Here is a 26,960-nt window from a genome sequence, read left to right as displayed (position 1 = left end):
AAAATGTGGGAAGAGGTTCATCTAAACTTGCCTTCCAATCAGGAACTTCAATTATGTGGGTTTCATTTTAAAAATAAAGACAAATGACAGAATCAGAACAAATCTCTGCACATTAAGCAGACCCTGTTGAAAAATGTGATTGCTATCTTGCATGCAGTAATTACTCTGCCAAGGCCAGGCTTCACACTAAACTCTGGTTTAATCGAACCGCTGCCGGAGTGTACAGTGCTTGTATCACAGCCCAGGGACCATTGGCATCACCAGTCCGGGTCTGGGCTGCGGGTTTTAACCTCCTGCCAAATGGTTCCTATTGGGCGAGCCTCCGCTCGCTCAGTCGGGGAACCCGTATTCCATCTATCCCAGGGGCAGATAATCGACGATGGTCATCATAACATTCCTCCAATCTCAAAGTCAGTTTCACCCTGGTGCTTCCACAGTGAGGGGGTCTCTTCCGCCTCTTCACACTTCGCCTCCAGTCCATAGTAGGTGGAGCCGGATTGGGAGGTGTGAAACGGATCTGTGATCTTCGCTTCCGCAGGGACGTGGATTCTTCTTCAGCATTGACTTTCAGGGGAATACCCAATTCCTTGGCCTCCATGTCAAAACCAGTGCCCTCACTATCGGGGGAGCTGGACATAGAGTCCTCTATGGGCGGTACCCTGCGCCAGCGAAGGCCGCCACTGGAGTCGGAGACGAGGCTTCAACGGGGGCAGCCTTCCTACTTCTGAGGTGGTCCAGCTGTTTCCTCAGAACTTCATCTTGGACCTTGACCCTACAGGATGCAGGCCTTGTTTTCGACATCTGACTCCTGGGACCCAACTGGAGCCATTTCCGAAATCTTGTACTTAAACTGGGTCACCAGTCTTCAACACTCTCAGATTTTATGACATTGTGATTTCTTTTTTTTATTTTCCAGTTGGGACTCCACCCTCCCTGCCAAGTTTGGAGACAACAAGATAACCCGGTGTGAAACTGTCGTCACAGCAGTAGTTCTGCCGGGGAAACTCCTGTTGTGGTATGGGGAGTGGTCCTGTAATCAAATAAGAACCGTGCCAACCTAGGTGCAGCTGGCTGTTTCTTCATGCCGTTCTTGAAGGTCTGCACTGCTTTCCCCGCCAGTCTGTTGGAAGATGGGTGATATGGCGCCATCCAAATGTATTAATGCCATTTGACTTTATCAAGTATTGGAACTCCCCACTAGTGAATGCTGTGCCATTGTTGGAGACTAAGACCGGTATGCCATGTGTGCTAAAACTTATGAGGAGAGTGGGAGACTTATTTATAGATGGGACGTTTGCGAGCTTGGGAGCGCTAGAGGAAAAGTATGAGCTGCCTCCGGGGAATATCTTTAGGTATATGCAGGTGAGGGCGTTCACGAGACAACAGGTGAGGGAATTTCCGCTGCTCCCGACACAGGGGATCCAGGATAGAGTGCTTTCGGGGGTGTGGGTCGGGGAGGGCAAAGTGTCCGAAATATACCGGGAGATGAGAGAAGAGGGGGAGGAGCTGGTAGAAAAGCTGAAAGGAAAATGGGAAGAAGAGCTCGGGGAGGAGATTGAGGAGGGCTTGTGGGCTGATGCCCTAAGTAGGGTAAATTCCTCTTCCGCGTGTGCCAGGCTTAGCCTGATCCAATTTAAGGTGCTACATAGAGCACACATAACGGGAGCGAGGTTGAGCAGGTTCTTCGGAGTGGAGGACAGGTGCGGGAGGTGCGGGGGAAGCCCGGCGAACCACACACATATGTTTTGGTCGTGTCCAGCACTGGAGGAGTATTGGAGGGGAGTGGCAAGAGTGATCTCGAAGGTGGTGAAGGTCCGGGTCAAGCCAGGCTGGGGGTTAGCTATATTTGGGGTAGCGGATGAGCCGGGAGTGCAGGAGGCGAAAGAGGCCGATATTGTGGCCTTTGCGTCTCTGGTAGCCCGGCGAAGGATTTTACTCATGTGGAAGGAGCGAAACCCCCCGGCGTGGAGGCCTGGATAAACGATATGGCAGGATTCATAAAACTGGAACGGATAAAGTTTGCGCTGAGAGGATCGGCTCAGGGGTTCTCCAGGCGGTGGCAACCGTTCCTTGACTATCTAGCGGAACGTTAGGGGAAAATAGATAGCCAGCAGCAGCAGCCCAGAAAGAGGGGGGGGGGGGGGGGAGGGAGGGAAGGGGGGGGGGGGGGGGAAGAGGGGGGAGGGGACTTGTTTTTGTTCTAGTTGGGGTGGGGGGGGCGCACCATTTCTTGTTACTTTGTTAGTTCAATGTTATCTATTAGTTATTGTGTTACCGTTTCTGTTGATTTGTAAGGGGGCAAATTGTGTTTGAAAACTTTAATAAAATATATATTTTTAAAAATGTGTGCTAAAACTTTGTGGAAGTATCTTGATGAGAGATCGTAGAGGCCATGCAATGTACCTCCAACCACTTGGAATGCACACCCACCAAGACCATGAACATAGACCCCAAGAAAGGCCCGGCAAAGCCCACATGCATCCACACCCATGGCCTGCCTGGCCACTCCCATGGGTATAGGGAAGTTCGAGGGGGTTGTTTCTGGTTTTCCTGGCATAAATTACATTGTTTAACCTGGTCCGTGATGTCAGTGTCGAGCCTGGGCCACTAAGTGTAGCTCCCGGCGAACATCTTCATTTTGGGAACTCCAGGGTGGCCGTTTTGTAATTCCATTAGGATTGGGCGCAGCCAAGGATGGGAAATAACGACGCAGGATCCCCACACTGAGTTCTTCTCTCTTAGTTAGGTGTGATCTCATATCATCAGAGAGTCGTCCTCCGATCCTGTTGCTCAGGATCATGTGTCTTCGCTTTGGTAACCTTAGATCCTTCTGTGCCCAAGCCCTGATTTGCTTCACCGATACTGGCAGAGAGTTTCTAAGAAATTCAAGGCCATTGTGACCTCTTCTAACGCAGGCAAGAGAGCCAGTCTTGTGGGCAGCAGGTGACAACTCAAAGCATCAGCGTTGGGTATTCTCATTCCAGGATGATGCTCTAACGAATAGCTGCCAGTAACAAGGCCCAATGCTGTATCTGGAAAAAGGAGATGGGCGGGATTGCCCTATCTTCTTTAAAAAGACCCAATACTTGGTCTGTCACTATCACAAAACGGCGACCATAGGCACACGGGTGAAATTCCTTCACACAAAATATAACTGGCAAGACTTCCTTCTCAATTTGTGAATAGTGCCGCTCTGCATCCGAAAGAGTCCTGGACGCGTAGGCAATGGGTCTGTTTCGTCTTTCCAACGATGCAAGAGTACCGCCCCAATTCCATATTGAGACACATTGCATGTCATTATGAGCTCCTGCTTGGGATCATAATGGGTCAATAAATTAGACCATTATAGCTGCAATTTGGAAATGTCAAAAACCTCTTCTTGCAACTCCTTCCAGGACAATTTCTGGTATTTCCTCAATAGCAAATGTCACGGCGACAACAAGGAGGCCAGGTTTGGGATGTATTTCCCATAATATTTGACTATCTCAGAAAATTCTGTGGCATTTCGTGGGAAAGGCACTTTCCTAATGGCTTTGACCTTGTTCTCCATGGGGTGTTAGCCTTTTTTATCCACACTGTAGCCTTGATAGGTTACTTCACTCGCTTGAAAAACTTTTCTGTTATAAGATGCACCCCTGATTTTGAAAAGCACAGCAGGACCTCGTCTTGGTTTTCTCGGTGCACCTACTCAGCAGTCTCTGTGATCATAATGTCATCCAGGTACACCGTCACCTTGGGTAACCATTGGAGTATATTCTCCATAACCCTCTGAAATATGGCAGGCAGTTTACTTGTACAGGTCCTTATGTGTGTTAATTGTGACGTATTTACAGTGGGGTTCACCCAGTTCTGGTTTGAGGTAGTTGTGGCTCATGTGAAAGACTGGCTCCCTGCCAGTTTGGTGTGTAACTCCTCGAGATGTGACATGGTGTACCTGTCCAATCTTGAGACTAGATTAACTGTGAGCTCACAATCCCCACAAAGGCGGACTAATTTGTCGGGTTTGAGAACGGATACGACAGGTACGGCCCACTCGACGAATTGCATGGGTCTTATTTCCCTCAACCTTCCAGACATCCAAGCTCAGTTTCTAATTTCTCTAGCAATCAGTATGGTCTAGCAGGTCATGCCCTGAAGTATTCTGGTGTTGTGTCGGTATTGTCATAGGTTCAGGTTCTGACTTCTTTTATTTTTCCAAGGCCCTCTTGGAAGACTTCAGGGTATTTACTGATATTTACTTTCTATGGTTCTCCAACCCCAATCTGAAAATTTCCAGCCAATCAAGTCTGATTCACTTTAGCCAATCTCTGCCCATGAGGTCCTTAACCTCACACGACAATGAATGGAAGTCGGGCTGACTGTTGTCTGTAGGTCGCTGGGGTCATTGTGATTCCCATAACCTGTACAGGTTATGGGAAGCAGAATAGGTAGCTAATTTAGCTCTGGTGTCCTCTCGACTAAGAGATAGGATACCAGTCGGGAGACAATGAAATATCTGTTCTCCAGTGACGGAGACAGCGAGGGCAGCACGCTGGCACAGTGGTTAGCACTGTTGTGTGCGGCGCTGAGGACCCGGGTTCGGATCCAGGCCTGGGTCACTGTCTGTGTGGAGTTTGCACATTCTCCCCGTGTCTGCGTGGTTTTCACCCCCACGGCCCAAAGATGTGCAGGTTAGGTGGATTGGCCACACTAAATTGCCCCTTAATTGGAAAAAAAATAATTGATTAACCTAAATTTATTTTTTTCAATGACGCAGATAGCAGCCCCCCATGTCCACCTTCATCTCTAATGGATGACCATTCACGAATAGCCTTAGTATTATTGGGGACGTTATAATAATAATAATCTTTATTAATGTCACAAGTAGGCTTACATTAATGCTGCGCTTAGTCGCCACACTGCAGCGCCTGTTCGGGTACACTGAGGGAGAATTCAGAATGTCCAATTCACCTAACAAGCACGTCTTTCAGGACTTGTGGGAGGAAACTGGAGCATCCAGCGGAAACCCGGGGAGAACATGCAGACTCCGCATCGACAGTGACTCAACCGGGAATCGAACCTGGGACCCTGGCGCTGTGAAGCAACAGTGCTAGCCACTATGCTACCATGCTCCAAGTTACAGTCCAGATAGCCAGAGAATTGGGAGAGAAAGAATGTTTAGGACGACTGGAGTTAAGTGAACAGAGATCTGTTATGTGTTAGAAGGACGAGGTTCAGCTGGTCCCTCGCTTCACTTCGGGAGCCTGTGGAGTTTGTGGATCAACCAGAGTGCCAGGCTGAGCAGATCTAGGGATCCTGACTGATGTGTCGCTGCCAGAAGAGTGGGGATGTAGAGCAGCAGGGTGCTGATTCCCAAAGCAGTCTGCAAGTAAACCATGGCCAGCAGAGATGATATTGCCATCTTAGTCCTTCGGGGCATTGGCATCCTCTGGGAAAGCACATAGAGAATGGTTACTGCTGTCCCTGAGGCAATACCCTGGGCTCTGTGGTCAAACTGAACTGTGGTTCAACGGAGTTTCTGAGAGTTGGGGAAAATGCTAAAACGTCATCAGGCACTCAACGCTCTCCCATTTTGGGGAAAGGATTAATGACAGGCCCAGTATCCAGTCCAGCAATAAAAGCACCTGACAGTGCTGGAATGAATACCAAGCCTTCAGTCCCACGCGTAAACTGTCTCAACAGCAGCATCCAACCGATATTGGACATCAGGCTTGGGGGCAGGAGCAGAGACAGCCCAGTCCACAGACTGGCACAAGTTCAGAGCCAGTGCGGATCCAGGATGGGCAGCCAGGTGATGCTGGCTGTTCCAGGAGATATCGTACGAATCTTTCTTCTCCTCCAAACCACTCTTCACAATTTACCAGCCCAGCAAACCCTGGAAGCACACAAATCCGCAGAGGTCTGCTGTCCCCCACAGTTTCAACCTTCCTCCAGAGATAGGTGGCAGGCAGGATGTAGGCCCGTCCCACTGCCCCACCCACATCCGCTGGGAATGCTCCATGTGCCAGATGAACCTGAACTCATGTAAAGTCATGTCATGATTTAATATCTTAAATTCTGGGAACTGCTGGTACTTCTGAAACTCGGCTTCCCATAGTGCCTGAGTGCTTGGGGGCTTCATCTCCTTGATAAGGTGCCAGTCCACAATCAATAAGCCAGACGCGGTCAGCCGGGTTACTCCACCAAGGACCACAGCCTCCACAACTGTCCACTGCATATAGTCATCCATTTCCCCACGATTCGGTCAGTGCCAGCATTGGGTACAGAGGTTGCCCCAGAGATCTTAGTAACAACACAACTTATTCCCTTTCACGCTCCCCATTGTTTCTATGAGTGACTTAGCGGTTCTTTGCCTTCCTCAGGCCAAGACGCCCCCACAAACCGGACAACAACATCTCCCGCCACAGCTGCCCATAGACATATCTACAATTTTTGTGCAACAATTTGGTAATTTCTCACTTTTCTGACAGTGCCCTTAACTTGTGGTTAAAAAATTCCCGATTTATTTATTGTGTGTTCCAAAATAAAAATTTACATCTCAAAGAGAGTGGCTGCTCTTGCCTGGTCTTCAGTTCCAGAGAAGATCCATGAATACTGATAATCTTCTATTTCACACAAATGGCTTTTCTACATAGGGTGAGCCCAAGGAATCAGCGAGCTCCGAGGACAAAAACAGCAAAGTCCAATAATCATGCCTTCACCCAATATTTACACATGTGCTCCCACCAGCAGGAGCCACTGCAGAGTTATCAAGAGCAGAAACTGTTCCTTGCTGTGTGCAAGTTGCAACTTATTTAAAGAAGTTGGCTATTTTTTTCTTGATTAGCCCATGAGAACAACTGGCGACTATAACAAGAGACAACATGAAATAAGCTTATTTAACAAATGGATAGTAAATAAACAACTGCGGTTACATGTACTCAATGACTGACGTTACTAATTTAAGGTAAGCTCCCAGCAGCTAGCAAATATATTTAAGATTTGCTGTACCTTTCGTAGGAGGCTTAAACTGCTGGTTATGGCTCTGATGCTCTGCTAATGAGCTGAATGCACTGTCCAAGCTTTGTTTCCTTTTGTTATGCAAGGATGAATCTGAAGATATAGCGTTGTCCGACAACGAGCGGCTGCCTCTTGGATAAGGTTGACTCTGTCTCGTGCTGTCAAAAGGCAAGCAGAATATTAACTTATGGCTGTACAGGTCAAAAAAATAAAAGCTGTAGCTTTCACATCTTGACACGGTTACTTTATGTTCTTCCCATATATCATTGAAGGATGATAGGGGTAACTGGGCAGCACGGTAGCATAGTGGTTAGCACTATGGCTTCACAGCGTCAGGGTACCAGGTTCGATTCCCGACTTGGGTCACTGTCTGTGCGGAGTCTGCACTTTCTCCCCATGTCTGTGTGGGCTTCCTCCGGGTGCTCTGGTTTCCTGCCACAATTCCTGAAAGACGTGCGGTTAGATAATTTGGACATTCTGAATTCTCCCTCAGTGTGCCCGAACAGGCGCCGGAATGTGGCGACTAGGGGCTTTTCACAGTGACTTTATTGCAGTGTTAATGTAAGCCTACTTATGCCAATAAAGATTATTATTATATTATTATAAATGTATTTAATTTGCCTGGCTGGGAACTGATGGGCCTGGGTTGACCAACCAGTTGATTTAAGCAACGTGCAATTGGGCAGGGTGTAAATTGGGTGACCAGTCCAGTCCTGTTTTCTATTGGGAATATGAGGTTAAACTGAGTCCTCTTGAGTGTTATTGCAGAGCAACAAAACATTCAATCCATCAGATCTATACACGTTTCCTTCATTCTGTGAGCTTATTTGTCTAAATGCCACAGATTTTCTTGTTTCCCTATCCTTTCATGACATTAACATGAAATGATATTACAAAGCAGTTATCTGATTGCCTTTATAGAAATTACAAATAGACTCTAACTGTTTTTATTTTTTTTGGAGGGGGGGGAATTGCATCTTCAAAAACGCTCTGTATAAACAAGTGTTTTCTAATCTCCCCTTTAATTATTTTCCTGATGATCTCATATTTGTGCCCTCCTGTTACCATCATGTTGATCAACAGCAACAACCTGTCTCCATGTAGTACATCGTATCCCCATGTACCAAAAGGACATCTGCGGCAGCTCACAAGCTGTGGCGGGATGGGAAATTGGCCTGACTCCAATGGTTGGCAGTTTCGATCTTCTAATGGAAACTGGCGAAGCACTCCTGCCCCTCTCGGCAGTTCTGTGGAATTCTCCCAATATTTTATTTTTGAGCCTTTTCTTCACAGCCCTTCGCGATCCCTTAGGGGTTGCAGGCTGGGCTGCTCGCTGTCTGGAAAATCAGACTTTATACATAGATGCCACTAAAAATGTGAAGAATTGAGGCATTTCTTCATCAAGAAAGGATTGATCAAACTCAATACCCCCAAAGTGTTGACAGTTCATGGGATTCAGACACTCCAATTGAGATGTATCATTTAGAAATGATCTATTCTAATCCTTGGTAGATACCATGCTGCCGATAGCACAGTGGTTAGCACTGTTGCTTCACAGCTCCAGGGTCCCAGGTTTGACTCCTGGCTTGGGTCACAGTCTGCGCGGAGTCTGCATGTTCTGCCCGTGTCTGTGTGGGTTTCCTCCGGGTGCTCCGGTTTCCTCCCACAGTCCAAAGGTGTGCAGGTTAGATGGATTGGCCGTGCTAAATTGCCCTTAGTGTCGAAAAAAGGTTAGATGAGTTATGGGAATAGGGCGAAGGTGTGGGCGTATGTAGGGTGCTCTTACCAAGGGCCGGCGCAGACTCGATGGGCCAAATGGCCTCCTTCTGCGCTGTAAATTCTATGCCAATCTATATTCCTGGGTCCATGAGAGAACAGCTATATCATGCAAGGACAAGTTTGATCCACAATTCATGTTAATAAGTATTTATTCGGACTGCAATCTTTTTGATAGGAAAATCCTACTTGTTCTCGATACAGTAAAGCTCCACTGAGCTCTACGCAAACAAGTTATTGTGACTCCACCCCTGAAGAATATTTTGACATTGCCAGTGAAACAATAATGACACAGTTTACTCACTCCAAGAGATATTTCAGGTTTCTCAGCTCTTGGTGGAGCATTTTGTTTTCTCCTTTCAAGCCACTGATTTCATTTGCTGCAAAAGAGCCAGAATCAGAAACAAGTTATGATGCAGTGCGCCCGTGAAAAGAACGAGTGGGAAAACGTGCCAATAGTGAGAGTTTTAGAGTCCTTACTGAGAAGTGAAATGTGCTGAAGGCTTTGGAGTTGAGAATTTTCAAATTCCTGTTGCTTCTTCCTGGCCAGTTCCTGGGTGACCGTACATCTGTCACATAGACCCGCTCGTAACCTAACACAAACCTACGGTGAGTGCATTGAACAAAACACAATGAAACCCCCAGTACCCCAAAGAAAAAAAAGGCATATATTTATGTAGCATCTTTACATCCCAAAATGTTTTGCAATTAAATGCTGTTGAAGTTTAGGCATTTTTGCAATGCAGGAATTGCGGAAGTCAATTTGAGCTCAACGAGCAGCCTCATACCGCAATGTGATAATGACCAAGTGATCCGTATTAGTGATGTTGTTCGAAGAATAAATATTGGCCAGGACAACAGGGATAACTCCCCTGTTCTTCTTCAAAGTGGCCCCATGAAATATTTTGTATGCACCTATATTATTATAATATTTTTAAAGGGCATATAGGACCTCGATGGCGGCACGGTGGTTAGCACTGCTGCCTCACAGCGCCAGAGACCCGGGTTCGATTCCGACCTCTGGCGGCTGTCTGTGTGGAGTTTGCACGTTCTCCCCGTGTCTGCATGGGTTTCCTCCGGGTGCTCTGGTTTCCTCCCACAGTCAAACGATGTGCAGGTTAAGTGGAGTGACCTTGCTCAATTGTCCCTTAGTGTCCAAAGGTTGGTTGGGGAGATGGGGTTATGGGGGTAAATGGGGAGTGGGCCTAGGTTATGGTGCTCTTTCAGAGGGTCGGTGCAGGCTTGATGGGCCGACTTGCATCCTTCTGCATTGTAGGTATTCTGTAATGTCTCATTTGGATTCAGTACTTCAGATGGAGCAGCGTTGTCCTGGTGTGCCTGTCTTAATTTTTGCACTTATGCCTCTGGAGTGGGACTTGAACCCTATGACCTCCAATATCAGAAGCGAGAGTTACTCACCTGAGCCATGGGCCATGGTATCAAAGAAAGCAACCCCCACCCCCACACCAGGAGAATGGAAAATGGTGCAATATCACTGGGGTGGAAATGGCTACGTGTTTTGGGGAGCATAAACTGGCACAAAGCACATAGAATCATAGAATTTACAGTGCAGAAAGAGGCCATTTGGTCCATCAATACTTTGCCAGCTCTTGGAAAGAGCACCCTCCTTAGGCCCACGCCTCCACCCTATCCCCGTAACCCAGTAACCCCACCTAACCTTTTTTGGACACAAAGGGCAGTTTATCATGGCCAATCCACCTAACCTGCACATCTTTGGACTGTGGGAGGAAACCGGAGCACCCGGAGGAAGCCCACGCAGACACGGGGAGAATGTGCAGACTCCGCACAGACAGTGACTCAAGCCGGGAATCGAACCTGGGACCCTGGAGCTGTGAAGCACCTGTGCTAACCACTGTGCTACTGTGCTGCCCATAAATGGATGCAGTAGTAGAATGGCCTGGTCCCAATTTACACAGGTATTGATACTGCTGCTAAAATAGCGGGCCTCATTTGTAACTTGGGCGGTTGTTTAGGGACCAGGTGCATGTTGAATGAAATTGGTCTGCAATGGGCTGCTATGCTCATGTTGTTTCAGCAACCTCCAGCAACAGGAGGTAAATTTCAAAACGACTTAAAAATATATATCCCTTTCCTGTGGAGCTACGACGAGCAGGAGGTTCCCTGACTCCATGAGTGGCATGGTGAAGCCTGAATGTGTGTCTAAGAGCAGCAATTCACCCTGAGTGTACTGATGAGGCATAAGGACCAATATAAATGGAATGGAATCTTGGGGGTTAAAGTTGATCTCAGCCAGACAGGATGAGACTAGAACAATGAAAACATTTCTTGTGCAATGCTTTGGTGTACTCAAAATCTGTCAGAAAACCTAACAGGTGAATGATATTGCTAGTTCGACTGTAACATCAGGGTAAAACGAAACTGCATTTAAACTTGCGCTAGTTTTCCTCATTGTCAACACAGTTGTGAGAGAGTTTCATTTAAAGTACTCCATACATTGGTAATATTACTTTGTAGACAGAGTTCACTGGTGTTGATTCTGCAGTGCCCTAGCCGTGTGCCTCTCAGCCACGCGCTGTTTGCTCGCAGCGAGGATTCTATCCCGTCGCTTCGCACTGGAATTTCCCATTGAAACCACCCCATGCCGCTGCGAAACACATAGACTGGGATTCTCCACTATCCGGCGTCGAGTCGCCCGGAAGGGCCTCCGTCGGCCGGCGCGAGTTGGCGCATGCGCGGGAGCGCCTACGTGTTCTGGCGTGATCCCAGTGCATGCGCAGGGGGGTTCTTCCCCGCGCCGGCCATGGCGGACCGTTACAGCGGCCGGCGCGGAGGAAAGAGTGTCCCCACGGCACAGGCCCGCCCGCAGATTGCTGGGCCCTGATCGCGGGACAAGCCACCGTGGGGACCCCCCTGGGGCCAGATCCCCCCCGCGCCCCCCCGAGGACTCCGCTGGCCGTCTGCAGAGCCAGTTCCTGCCGGTAAGGACCTTGTTTGATTTACGCCGGCGGGACTGGCCGGAAACGGTCGGCCACTCGGCCCATCGCGGAGCGGAGAATCGCCGGGAGGGGGGCACTGCCAACGGCCCCTGACCGGCGCGACACGATTCCCGCCCCCGCTGAAAACCTGGCGCCGGAGAATCTGGCAACGGGGTGGGATTCACGTCGCCCCGCGTGCTTCTCCGGCCCGGTGGGGGGTTGGTGAATCCCGCCCAGAGAAACCACAGAATCCCTACAGTGCAGGAGGAGATTGGCCCAATGGGTCTGCACGACCCTCTGAAAGAGCACCCTTCCTAGATCCTCTCCCTGGCCCTATCCCCGTCGCCCAATAACCCTTCCTAACTGTTGGACACTAAGGGGCAATTTTAGCATGGCCTGCACATGGCCTCCACCTAACCTGCACACCTTGGACCCGGGGAGTAAACCGGAGCACCCGGAGGAAGCCCACGCAGGCGCAGGGTGAAAGTGCAAACTCCACACAGACGGTCACCCGAGGCCTAAATCGAACCCGGGTCTCTGGCGCTGAGGCAGCAGTGCTAACCACGGTGCCACCGTGCCACGGCGGTGAGCTGCCGGTGAGCAAAGGAGGATTCCAACCACTGACTGTAATGTTCTCTGCTGTGTCTTTACCTCTGAAATAATTTATGTTATTCATGGCCCCTTCCCGTGTCTGCGTGGGTTTCGCTCCCACAACCCAAAGATGTGCAGGTTAAGTGGATTGGCCACGCTAAATTGCCCCTTAATTGGAAAAAAAATGAACTGGGTATTCCAAATTTTTTATTTTTGTAAATTATGGCCCCTTCACTCATGGAGAAACCGCATCAAAGACTGTCTCTGTAATACAGCTGTTGTGTTTGTAATGGTTTGTAATGTCTTCCCTCGACTATTAGAAAAAGGTTAATGTGCCATCCTTTCTATTTCTCAATAATCTAATCTGAGCATTAAACAAAGGCTGCAGGTGAGCAATTTGATAATATAAAAAGCAATTGAGGGCAGCTGCTCTTAAATTGAAAGAACATTTATATCAATCATCAGGTTTTGTGGTGCAGGGGTAGGCACGCCACTGCTGAGTCAGAAGTTCTGGGTTCAAATCTCACTTCAGGACCTGCGGGCCATGGAAGGTGTCGGCATAATCATAGAAATGTTATGGTGCAGAAGAGGCCATTCAGCCCCTCGCTTCTGTGCTGACAGAAAAAAAGGAAATTAGCCGCTCATTTTGATCCCACTTTCCAACACCTGCTCCGTGACCTCGCAGGTTGCAGCACTTCGGGCTCCCTGACCTCGCAGGTTGCAGCACTTCCAGGTTCCTTTTGAAGTCCAGGTTCCTTTTGAAAGCTTGAGCATTTCAGCCTCAACCGTCAACCTGGGAAGTGAATTCAGACACCCCACACCCTCTGGATGAAAAAGGGTTTTCTCATCTTCCCTCTGATCCTTCCACCAATCACCTTAAATCCATGCACCTTGGCAATTAACTCCTATGCTAGGGGCAACAGCTGTCTACTCTATCAGGTCCCCTCATAAGTTTATATATCTCCATTAAGTCACGCCTCAGCCTCCTCTGTTCGAAGGAAAACAACCCTAGCCTATCCAATCTTTCATTATAGCTGCAATTTTCAAGCCCTGGCAACATTCTTGTATGTCTCCTCTGCACTCTCTCCAGTGCAATTATGTCCTTCCTGTAATATGGTGACCAGAACGGTACACAAAATTTCAGCTGTTGCTTCACCAACGTTTTACACAGCTCCATCATTACATCCCTGCTTTTGTACTCAGTACCTCGCCCAATAAAGGAAAGCACCCCATATGCTTTCTTGACCACCTTATCCACCTGTCCTGCCACCTTCAAAGACCTGTGGACATGCACTCTGAGGTTCCTCATTACCACAACCCCTCTCAATATCCTCCTGCTTATTGAGTATTCACTTGCTTTGTTTGCCTTTGCCAAATGCATTCCCAGGTTCCATGACTCCACTGTCCCAGATTGAATTCCATTTGCCACTTTCCTGCCCACTCAACCAAACGCAAATTATTTTCTTCACTACCTTCACTATCAACTACACAAACAATTTTTGTCTCAACTGCAAATTTCTCAATCATGCTTCCCACATTTATGTCCAAATGACATGGCCAAACAATGATAAACAGTTGATAATCCTTTCAATATGCCTGATCGCAGGTAGTAAAGTGGGAGAGTTTCCTGATCAGTTTTACTGCAGAAAGCAATGGCAAACCACTGTAGTACTTTGCCAAGCTTAATTATGGATAAATTCCATGGTTGGCAACCCCCTCATTGGGTATGGTATCCAAAGGAGAAGGAATATATGCTTAAAGTGTCATTGACAGCCCATTAGATTAATACGGCTGGATTTTCACAATGGGAGTGCTCCCAACAAGAAGTCAGTATTTGGTGAAGGTGAAGTGTCTGGGTTGGCAGCTGGTTTCGGGACTGGTTTGCTGGCCAATGAGTGATCGGGAGGGGTGGGACCAGAAGTGGGTCACTGGAAATCAGGTCACATTTCGACTTGCATTGCCAGACATGCTGTGATTGGCATTTAGACAGCAACTTTTAAATTTGAAAAGAATGGAAAATGCGCAGCAGACTCGATGGGCCGAATGGCCTACTTTTGCTCCTATGTTTTATTACAGAGGGCAGAAATGGGATAGGGTAGGTGTTTGAGAATTTTTCAAAGACTTTTTAAAAAAATGGTCCAATTAAGGAGCAATTTAGCGTGGCCAATCCATCTTTGGGTTTTGGGGGGTGTGACCCACGCAGACATGGGGATAATGTGCAAGCTTCACACAGGCAGTGACCCGGGGCCGGGATCAAACCCGGGTCCTTGGCGCTTCGTAATATTATAAAAGATCCCAAGGCACTTCATAGGAGCATCAACAAACATATTTCATCACTGGATCACATGGATCACATAAGTTGACCAAATCTTTGACAGTTTTAAGGGGTATCCAAGGAGGATAGAGAGGATAAACAAACCACAAAAATAGAAACAAAATCCTGTGGATCTTGGAAATCTGAAACAAAAACAGAAAATGCATGATAAACTCTGCAGCTTGGCAACATCTGTGGAGGGAAAAAAGAGTTGACGTTTCAAGTGCATATGGCTCCTCGTCAGAAGAAGACTCATACAGACTCAAAACGTTAACATTGGTTCTCCCTCTTCACAGATGTTGCCACAGCTGCAGGTTTATCCAGCATTTTCTGTTTTTATTACATAAACAGACTATACAGCTTTGTCTACCCTGGTGTTTATACTCCACGTGAGACTTGTTAAATTAATTTACTTCCATCTCAGCCTTTCATCATATCTTTCTATTCCCAATCTTCTCATGTGATCATCTAGTTTCCTTCTGAAAGTATCTAAGCTATTTGCTTCAACCAATTCCTGTGGTAGCAAGTTCCACATTCTAACTACTTCCTGAATAAAGGAATTTCTCTTTATTTATCTATTGGGTTTATCAATAACTATCTGGTATTTATGGCTCCTAGTTGTAGATTTACGAACAAGCAGAAACATTCTCTTCACATCGTTTCAGCATTTTAAAAATCTCTCTCAGGTGATGATAAATGTAGATCTGAAAGGGGAGAGTTTATAATAAAGACCAAGGAATTGGCAGAGCAATTAAACAACTACTTTAATTCTGTCCTCACAAAGGCAGACAGAAATAACTTCTGTAGTCATCTCAGCTGGCCACCTGTAAAGTACCATGGGAATTATGGCCAACCCAGGACTCAGACAGACTCAGAGCTTGTGTGTGTATTTGCAACCCAGATAGCTAGATGCGATCGAAACCCACGCTCGTTTGCATTCTAATGGCCCATTTCCCCAGAACAATAGGACTGCACTCAAGAAACCGATACAGCCACAGACTGGTCGGCGGCATTCCCTTTACTCAGGGAGCCCAAACAGCCAAGGTCAATGACCACTAAGGACACGCCCAGCCATCAAGGCACCCGCCCCTTTATTGGCCAAAATCGAAGGCAGTGATCGAAGCCTGTCGAATTATTGGGTCCAAGTTAAGGACCACCCCAAAGAGCACGAAATCCCAGAGGGATAAGAAGAGACACAGCCATGTGCTTGGTCTCTCTTGGATCTGGCCTATGCCAACCCAAGTGCAGCATAACGACCAGACAGACAAGTTCAAGACCAACGATCGCTACCAGACGGATGAGCCCAGCAGAAACAGAGCCATTTCTTCCACCCAGCCAATCAAGATCCGGGCAAAGACCTTGTCCATCTGCATAGAGCCGGTTGCCCTGAAGTTAAGTATAGGTTATTGTAGTTGTTAGGTGTAGTTTAACTTGTAGTGTTTTGTGTTGCATGTCAAAGTAATTCTTGTGAGTAAATAAACCATCTTTGAACTTGAACTGACTCACTGGTTGTGTGGTCCTTTGATCGATATCCGGCAAAGCCTTGTGGTGGTATCATTTGATACCTGGCGACTCTAAAGAGCATCATTATTAATTGGCAACGTTATTGGTGCCGATTGGCAACATTATTGGCGACTTTGGTGGGACTCGAATTAGAAGTGATTTTGTCACTCCGAGAGAACCCACAAACTTTGAAATCCAATTGCGAGAGAAAGAGAAAGAACCACAAGTGCAAGCCCATATTGACCAAATCACCAAATTTCAGAAGTGTGTCCTAACCTGCATGCATACTCACAGGGATATAAGTAAATTTGTTAGATTGTGTCAAAACTATCGAGGGAATTGTGAAGCGGAAAATAGCTCAGACCATACCTGCAGTTCAAATCGCCGCCTTATCCACCTGTCCCAAATTAACGGTAGGAAACAGAGATTAACGATAGGAAACGAGAGATTAGAGGAAATAAAAGAGATATTCGAAGCAACGGCCACAAAAGCGATGGAACGTTTAATGAACCCACGGGAACCCGAGCTCGCAGCGACCAACAGAGCAGAGCAGTGTCCCATATGGGAAGAAGAGTTGAGGAAGTATTTAAAGGGGAAAGGATGGCCCCTTTGGTGCGATTTTTGTTCAACTGAAGAGTCAGGTCCAGGAAGCATAGGACAAACTTGGTGGGACAACCTAACCGAGGTGCATAAGGAAAATGCAGCGAAAGTGCGAACGCCGATGGCAATAGTGTCCTGTTTGGCACAGTTGCGAGGCACAGAGGAGGTCATGAGGACGCTCCGCAGGCAGCTAGTTGAGAAAGAAGAGAAGAATGAGGGAAACAATAGTGAAAGCGAAAAGATTATTGAGCAACTCCGGGATCAGTTGGCAGCTAAAGATAAAGAGATGGCTTATGTCAAACGGGCACACCAATCTTGTTTGGTTCACCTTAGCAGCTTTCAGACCCAGTACGATAAAGCCAACCAAGATACACAGCGCGCAGTCTTGGTACGAGAAGAGACAGAACAGCAGGTAGCACAGTTAAAGGCAACTCTACGAGCGCTCCTTAGCTCCACTACAGAACAAAGACAGAGCACAGTAGACCACGGGAAATGTAGACAACAAATAGAGAAGTTGCAGTCACTGCTTTCAGTGCAAAATGGATTTAGAGAAAATTTAGATGAGGAAGGTGCCCCCAATTTGGCAAGAACTAAATGAAACCGCCCAGAGATATGTGGAGAACACGGAATATCACAATAGAGCCCCCCATGCCCTGAAAAGGAAAGCACCCGCACCACTGACTGCACAGGCAGCGCACACCCCCCTGAATCCGATCACCACACAGCACAAGTCATCAGATCGGGAGGAGCCCAATTTTGTTTACACCACCCCATTATCCATCACCGAATTGAGAGATGCCAGCGCTAAAATTGATCCATTCGAACCCACCGCAGACCCGCATAATTTCTTTGAGAGAGTACGCCAGCAAAAGGTTATGCACGGTCAAGACAAAAGGGAGGAAGTTAAACTTATAGTAATGAGCCTTGACCAGTCCGTCAGCTCAGCTTTGCCAGAACCCCAGAGTGCAGGAGGAGGAACCCTACAGGAGATGAAAACAGCCAGTTTAGATGCAATTGGGTACAACAAGGGAGATCCCTTAGAAGGTTTAAACCATTGTAGGCAAAAGAAGGGAGAGCGTCCGACTGCATTTGCAGGTCGCCTTTGGATCCATTTTAAAGCAGTATTTGGGGATTTGAACCGTGCACACTTAAATGAGGACGACACCACTAAATGGTCCCACACTTTAGTCTCCCACGCCACAGAAGCAGGTCAAAAGGCTTGTGTAAATTACGACCCCGCAGACTCCACACAGAATGAAGTTTGGGTTTTAAAGCGACTCTCCAGAGCTTGGGAACAATCCCTACACAGGAAGGCAGATCAGGAACAGAACGAAGCAAATATGCACCCAGTTAGAACTAACCAGGACCAGCAAGTGAGGGTAGACATGAAGGACAGCACCCCAGAGCACAGGCACCACGAGATTGCTATAATTGTGGACACACGAGGCATTACGCCCGCGAATGCCGACAAAACCCCCAGAACCAGCAACGCCACCAACCATCAGGCCCCCCACCTAGGAACAATGTTAGGCCCATACATAGTGTTAGTGCCCGTTCAGATAATTCAGCAATCAACACCACAGATTGACAGTGTTCGGACTCCCCAACTTGGGTCTGCGACACACTCTGGGACAAATCAGGCAGACCAGTAGTCACAGGCACACTCCAGGGACATCCAGTAGAATTTCTTTGGGACACAGGAGGGTCTTGCACCAATTTAAACTTCTCCACAATGTTTCAGCGCGACAAATGGCCCACCACAGACACCATCACCCTTAGTGGATTTACCGGACACGTACAGCAGGGATACATCACAGCCCCCGTAGATATTCAGATAGGGAACATAAGCACCAGACACCCTGTTGTTTTAGTCGACTTGCCCAAACAGCTGAGCACATTCTAGGAATCAATTTTATGAGCTCCCACAACCTTTCCTTTGATCCCGTGAATAGGTGTGTATGGAAAATGGCCAAAACAGCGAGAGCCCCTGCTACGCTCACAGTAGGGGACTATGAACATAGGATTTGCTCAGCAGGAGACTATTGGTTTGATCCACAAACAATTAGTACAGATCAGACAATTAGAGAGATCCTCAGAAAACATAAAGCTTCCTTCGCCCAACACAAACACGATTGTGGGAAGATTCCAGGAACGGAAACAATTTCAGGTCCCGATCCTAAGCCACAGAAGCAATACGGTTTCCCACAGCAAGCCGAGGGTGAGATTTCAAAAGTCATCAATAGCTTATTAGATCAAGGACTAATTCGGCTGGTAGCCTCAACAAATAATGCCCCAATTTGGCCCGTGAAAAAACCCGATGGTTCTTGGCGACTGACAATCGACTACCGAGAACTTAACAAGGTCACCCCTTTTGCAGTCCCCACCGTTGCCACGAGTCCCGAGACCATGCTCAAGCAGGGAGTACAGGCAAAGTACTTCACAGTGCTGGACATCAGCAATGGCTTTTGGTCCATCTCGTTAGACAAAACCTGTCAATATAAGTTCGCGTTCACATTTCAAGGGCAGCAGTGTACGTGGACATGCCTCCCGCAAGGATTCCACAACTCCCCCTTCATTTTCCACCGGCAATTGGCCAACGGACTTTCCAAATGTTCCCGCCCAAATGCCTTATACAGTATGTGGACGACTTACTCCTACAGACGGACACAAAGGAAGAGCACGTAAAGTTTCTTTCGGAATTACTCGGTCTTTTGCAATCCATTGGATGCAAGGTCAACCCCAAAAAAGTCCAGATCTTAAAAGAAAAGGTTCTTTATTGAGGCACCATTATCACCCACGGGAAGAGAGAAATCGAACAGAAGCAAATTGAGTCAATGGTTAAATTGCCGCTGCCCCACAATATCACTGCACTCCGGTCTTCTTAGGATTAGGTGGATATTGTAGGAACCATATAGATGGTTTTGCCACAAAAGCAGCCCCACTCTCAGAGCTCCTTAAAAAGAACGTCCCATTGGAATGGCTTCCTCAGCACACAGATGCCATCGTTGAATTAAAACGCGCCCTAGGCACAGTCCCCGCATTGCAAGTTCCAGACCCACACTCTCCCTTTGCCATAGAAGTAGCAACCACCGACCAAACCCTATCAGCAGTACTCCAACAGGAAAGACATGACCGCTTAGGACCCCTTGCCTATGCCTCACAAATTTTGGATCCCGTAGAGCAAGGATTTACAGCCGGCGAACGGCACTTGCTTGCAGTCTTTTGTGCAGTACAGGATTTGCATACATCACAGGCCTTAACCCAGTAACGATTTTAACTGAGCACACCCCAACGCAGCTATTGTTAGATGGTAGGTTAAAGGACGGTTGAATCAGCCAGATTAGAGCAGCTCGCTTGACACTGTTTTTACAAGGAAGGGACATTACAGTCAAACGTACAAAGACCCATACATTTCTAGCAGATAACCTTCAGTATGCACGGACCCCACATGAGTGCCAGATCATAGCAGTCCATACCACACAGGACCCTTTATTCCGAAGTCACTGCGCACACGAGCAGGCAGTAAAACACAAAATCCACAAATCACAGACAATGCCTTAGAGGTTTATGTAGACGGCTCCTCCACAATTGAAAACAGAAAGAGAATAACAGGTTGTGACATTTATGTCGAAGATGCACAGGGACGCACATTAGAAGAAATATCTTTAAAATTGCCCGGCCACCTAGGATCACAAGCAGCAGAACTAGCAGCCATATGTAGTGCAACACCTCGATTCTTTTCCAACCCCCCCAGGCATATATTCAGACAGTTTATATGTTTGCAATAGCTTGACAGAATTCCTGCCCCTGGGGGAATCTTGAGGTTTTGTATTCGCTGATGGTAAACCCCTACCCTCAGCCCCATTGTTGAAACACATTCTCAGGACAGCTAAAGACCGCACGTACGGTATTATTAAAGTGAGAAGCCATCATCGTTCCTCCCCACCCGGTAATGTAAAGGCAGACGCCTTAGACAAGGCAGGATCACGCCATGGTCACTTTTGGCAACCCCCCGAAAGTGAACCAATACACGCAGTCCAGGTTTCTCAGACCAATATCGAGGATCTATCCCAGGCCCAAAAGGCAGACGACACTCTCAAACAAGTTTTAGACGGTAACTTCCCAGCCCCCTACGACAAATGCAAGGACTCACTGACAGTACAGGACGGTATAGTTTTGAAAAATGGAATTTATGTGGTCCCCACCCAGGACAGAAACCAGATAATTTACCAGTTTCATGATGGACACGGACATCAGGGGATAGACAATACCATTGCCCATTTAAGACATTTGTGCTGGTGGGCCGATTTAAAATCCGATGTAACACATTATGTTGAGAATTTTTAATCTGTGCGCAGAACAATCCTGAAAGGTACTCCAAGAAAGGACAATTCAGACACACCCGACCTGTTAATGACCCTTGGACAAATTTGCAAGTCGACTACATTGGCCCCCTCCCCCCTTGCGGAAATGGTTTCAAATACGTATTAGTGGTAATCGACACCTTTACAAAATGGGTAGAAGTATTTTCCCTACTGACAAACACTGCAAAGGCCACAGCTAAGATTTTGACCCAACAGATATTTACACGCTGTGCACTCCCCCGCAGCATTGAGTCAGACCAAGGTTCCCATTTCACCGGCAGAGTCATGCCAAATGTCCGAACGATTTTTGGAATCAAACAAAAATTTCACATCGCTTATCACCCCCAATCCAGTGGCATTGTTGAACGAATGAATTGCACTTGTGGCATTGTTGGACGAATGGTGCAACAGAATAATACCACATGGGACACAGTTCTCCCATTTGCCCTTATGTTTATTCGGAACACCGTTTCCAGTTCCACAGGTTTCACCCCCCACACTCTCATGACTGGACGGCCCATGAAAGGAATTGAATATTTATTAGGTCTCGATTTGGCAAGCCCCACAGTCTCTGCCCTCACCCATGAAAAAGCGGTCCAACAAGTCACAGACAATATTAAAGCAGCACTGCTCACTGCAGCTGTCCGACTAGGTGCTAGAAGGAAGCAGGGTAAAGCCTGCTTTGACAAAACTGTCCACCCCGTAGAGTACACAGTCAGTCAGCAAGTAATGGTTTCCCTTTACAATCCCAGTTCTTTCCTCTCCCCCAAATTTGCAGAACCCTACTCCATTTCGGACAAAGTAAGCCCCTCTGTGTACAAGATAACGCACCCCAATGGTAAAACTGGTTGCTTCCACATCAACCAGCTCAAAGTCTATGGAATCCAATGTAGCCACTCCCACCACATCTCCCTAGCAATAGCAGATGATTCTGCACCGCCCATCGACAACCTAGTCCAACCCTCCCTCAGCCATGCCAGCATGTCCACGCCCACAGACCCGACCTTGTCTCCGCCCACAGGTACGATCTTCCACCTTGAGCTTGACTCCGACGACAGCGCCAGCCTCCCTGAATTGACCATGATCACTGACCACTGGTACAACCTCCCCGGCCCCATTCACTCCAGCCCCCGGTACCACGACCAAGACATGTTTGGCCCCCTATACCCCCTTCCACAGCCACAGCCAGAGCCACCGCCACTGCCCGACAACAGTAACTTGCCCTTCACTGCCATCGCCCCTACTCCTCATGACAAATGAACCCCTTTTTGGCACCGCGACAACTCTTGTAGATGGGTTAGACATGATGATTCAGATCCTATGACGGCCCACGTGGCAATGGCACAAAAACGGCATTACACGAGTCTGGCAACCGGGAGATGGTGATGATTCAGATTCTGACTCCCGTTATGGTAATCCTTTTACAACGCTTTTTGATACAGAACCCTGAGGTGTCCCGATGATGAGAAAGAGGAGCCGCATAAGAATTACGGTGTCCTACTTTCTGATGGAGCCTGCCCGCCTTTTTATTTTCCTTCTTTCTTTCTTCTTGTTACATGTTTTAATTAATGTCGGCCTGACACCCAATTTTTTGATACAGTCATAGTTACTCTTCCGACGCCATTTACTGACCAATGGCCAAAAGGAACAATTGTTGGATCTCACATGTGTTACAAATTCTTTCCGCTCGTTTAGGTCACCCAAGTAGGGAATAACGGCACTAATCACCACCCTGCCTGAGGACCCCAAATGCATCTGGTCAGTCAAGCTCGGGTAGTCGAGCAACGGCACTGATCACCGCCCTACCCAGGGATTCCCCCATTCTTGCCCTGCTGCGGCCCACACGCACCTCATGTTCCCATCACTTTGAGTACTCTGGAATGGTTCTTTATACTTTTCACTGTCTTTGGCAGGTCTTAGTTTTCCCTTCTCTGCTCTTTCATTGTGGTTTAAAGAATTTCCTTCGCCACAGTCTGTACACTCATCCCTTTACCTTCTGCGACCCTCTGGTCGTTCCCCAACTGCTATTTACACGTTTGACACACTTGGTTGCCACATATGCTGCTACACGCGAACTACCGCTGGAGCCTGGGACAACAAAACTATATAAAACTGGTCGCCCTAAAATGCGGCTAGTTAAGATGAGCCTCAACCATCACTGGTTCCAGTAAAGGAAAGACTGGATGGGGAAATTGTCCGCCCACTCCCTGCATTGACCACAAGCTGCGAGAATCTCTGTACTTTAAAAATTGGTATTTCTTGTCTCTCAAAATGTTATTTCCAAAAAAAAAATGAGGGAGTCACACATGGTGACAATTCTAATGGGTACTTGAAGTTAAGGAGAGAAAGACAAATAAACAAGATATTAACCAAAGATAACAGGTATTATGCTTGCAGGAATATACGGAAAACGGAAGACAGAAGACAAGACAGAAGACAAGACGAAGAGAGGACTGATGATCTACATTGTGATCATCGCTGGACTCCTACAACTGCGTGCATTACAAGCCTCTGTAGCACACACCACACCAGCCCCGAACACAACCACACAACATCACGCCCCTAGCCCGGACACCACACCACACATAGAGATAGACACTGAAACCCCCACTTGGTGGGAAAACATTGCCAAATGGTACCCCCTTTCATACACAGTAGAGGCACTTCTGGTAATTGCAATAATCTGCAGTGTCATCCAAACTTAGACTCCACAAATGGTGAAAAAGAGCCTCCCGTTCCCCGATATAGACACTCCGAGCACCTTTCTTTGGAATTCACCCAACTCAACAAACACTGTAATCGCTGATAAAAGTAAAGACCGTATACCTCTGTAACTTTGATAGATTAAGTAGCAATGTGATGCTGCTATTTTGAAATCTTGTATTGTACATAAGTTCTTTTTGGTATTTGCCAGCAGCATGAGAGTAGCTTAGATAGTGTTAGTTAGATATTCAATTGTGCGGAACAGTGAAATGTTTTATAGTGACCCGTTAGAAATTATGAATGTATGATGTGTTAATAAAAATGTTAGGTAAATGCTCCAAAAACATAGGACAGGGTAGTGTAGAACCTGTCCTTGACCAAGGGTAACCGGCACACCAGGGATGGATAAGGGATCAATAGTGTGATCCACCACACTTCGCATTCAGGATCAAGAGGACGGGATGTCGCCATCTCAGCTGGCCACCTGTAAAGTACCATGGGAATTATGGCCAACCCAGGACTCAGACAGACTCAGAGCTTGTGTGTGTATTTGCAACCCAGATAGCTAGACACGATCGAAACCCCGCTCGTTTGCATTCTAATGACCCATTTCCCCAGAACAATAAGGCTGCACTCAAGAAACTGATACAGCCACAGACTGATCGGCACCACTCCCTTTAATCAGGGAGCCCAAACAGCCAAGGTCAATGACCGCTAAGGACACGCCCAGCCATCAAGGAACCTGCCCCTTTATTGGCCAAAATCGAAGGCAGTAATCGCAGCGTGTCGAATTATTGGGTCCAAGTTAAGGATCGCTCCAAAGAGCGCGAAATCCCAGAGGGATAAGAAGAGACACAGACATGTGCTCGGTCATTCTTGGATCCGGCCTATGCCAACCCAAGTGCAGCATAACGACCAGACAGGCAAGTTGAAGACCATCAATCGCTACCAGACGGATGAGCCCGGCAGAAACAGAGCCACTTCTTCCACCCAGCCATGCAAGATCCGGACAAAGACCTTGTCCATCTGCATAGAGCCGGGTGCCCTGAAGTTAAGTATAGGTTATTGTAGTTGTTAGGTGTAGTTTAACATGTAGTGTTTTGTGTTACATGTCGAAGTAATCCTTGTGAGTAAATAAACCATCTTTAAACTTGAACTGACTAACTGGTTGTGTGGTCCTTTGATTGATATCCGGTAAAGCCTTGTGGTGGTATCATTTGATACCAGGCGACTCTAAAGAACATAATTATTAATTGGCAACATTATTGGTGCCGATTGGCAACACTTCCCAGAAATGCCAGGGAACCAAATATTAATGAGAAGGACAAAGTGAAGGGAAGTAGTATTAATAAATAAAAATGTGCTGGAGAAATTAATGGGACTGACAGCTGATCAATCCCAGAGCCTGATAATCTACATCTCAGGATACTAAAGGAGATAGCCATGGAAATACTGGATATATTGGTTGCTATCTTCCAAAATTTTGTCGATTCTGGGAGCATCCCGGCAGATTGGAGGGTCGCAATTGTAACCCCACTATTTAAAAGAGGAGGGAGTGAGAAAACAAGGATTTTCAGACCGGTTAGCCTAACATCAGTAGTAGATAATAATAATAATCTTTATTAGTGTCCCAAGTAGGCTTACATTAACACTGCAATGAAGTTACTGTGAAAATCCTCTAGTCGCCACACTAGAAATGCTAGAGTCTGTTATAAAGGATGCGATAACAGGACACTCAGAAAATATCAGTGGGATTAGACAAAGTTAACCTGGATTTATGAAAGGGAAATCATGGGCGGGATTCTGCGCTATCCGACGGGGCGGGCTGTACCGCTGCTGAGGAGTGGTGTGAACCACTCCGGCGTCGGGACGCCCGGAAGGTGAGGAATCCTCCGCACCATCAGGGGCTAGGCCGGCGCTGGCAGAGTTGGTGACGCGCCAGCCGGCGCCGAAGGGCCTCCGCTGGCCGGCGCGAGTTGGCGCATGAGCGGGAGCGCCAGCGTGTACTGGCGTCACCCCAGCGCATGCACAGGGGGGGGGTTCTTCTCCCCGCCGGCCTTGGCACACCGTTACAGCAGCCGGTGCAGAGGGAAAGAGTGCCCCCACGGCACAGGCCCGCCCGCGGAACGGCGCGCCCCGACCGCGGGCCAGGCCACCATGGAGGCCCACCCCCACCGGGGGCCAAATCCCCCTGCGCCCCCCACGAAGGCACCGCAGGCCGTCCACAGAGCCAGGTCTCGCCGGTACGGACCTGGTGTAATATACGCCGGCGGGACTGGCCGAAAACGGGTGGCCACTCGGCCCATCGCGGGGCGGGGAATCGCCAGGGGGGGCCACTGCCAACGGCCCCCGACCAGTGCGACGCGATTCCCGTCCCCACCGAAAAACGGGGCCGGAGAATCTGGCAGCCAGCGTCAGGGCGGCGGGGCAGGATTCACGCCGCCCCCCCCGGCGATTCTCCAGCCCAGCGGGGGGTCGGAGAATCCCGCCCCATATTTGGTAAACCTACTGGAGTGTTTTGAGGAAATAACTGGCGGAATAGCTGAGGGGGATCCAGTGGATGTCGCATGTTTGGGTTTTCAGAAATCTTTTGATAAGATCCCACATAAGAGGTAAGTGTGCAAATTGAAAGCATATGTGATTGGGGGTAATATATTGGCATGGATTGAGAATTGGTTACCAGACAGGAAACAGAGAGTAGGAATAAATGGGGCTTTTCTGAACTGGCAGGCGGTAACTAGTGGGGTCCTGCAGAGAACAGCACCTAGGCCCCAGCTATTCACTATATACATCAATGATTTGGATAAGTGGAATTCCGATGGCGGCCATGGAGGAGTTGGTCGCACATTTGATAGCTCCCGCCTGTAATGGACTTTTGGACCTTTCTACCCTGTTTTGTTTCAGATTTTATGGGATAAAGCAGTGAAGAGTGAGACAGTAAGGAGAAATCCCCCTCCGGTGTATGGAGAATTGGACCAGAAGTGGCCGTGTGAGACAATAAAGTCCTATAAGGGAGACGCAAGCAGAGCTGGTAACACGGGACAGCAAGGCGGAGGGCAAGGGCCGCGGGAAGACGGCACAGTGGTCGACGGAGCAGCTGGTGAAGTTTTTTGAGGACTGCTTCGCCAAGTTGAGGAAGGACGCGCTGGACCC

The 26,960-nt window shown here is 47.9% G+C and overlaps 1 long non-coding RNA gene and 1 pseudogene across 1 annotated transcript in view; one reads left to right on the top strand and one right to left on the bottom strand.

The window, feature by feature from the left end:
- The window catches only part of LOC140428521 (uncharacterized), a 126,279-nt gene that overhangs the window by 42,128 nt on the left and 57,191 nt on the right, over positions 1-26,960 (top strand). The window lies entirely within an intron of this gene.
- LOC140428520 (heme A synthase COX15-like) lies at positions 5,231-15,712 on the bottom strand (annotated as a pseudogene).

This window comes from Scyliorhinus torazame, chromosome 8 (assembly GCF_047496885.1).
Source record: "Scyliorhinus torazame isolate Kashiwa2021f chromosome 8, sScyTor2.1, whole genome shotgun sequence".
NCBI lineage: Eukaryota > Metazoa > Chordata > Chondrichthyes > Carcharhiniformes > Scyliorhinidae > Scyliorhinus > Scyliorhinus torazame.
The sequence above is the reverse complement of the archived record's forward strand: the minus strand, read 5'-3'. Positions and strand labels throughout refer to the sequence as shown.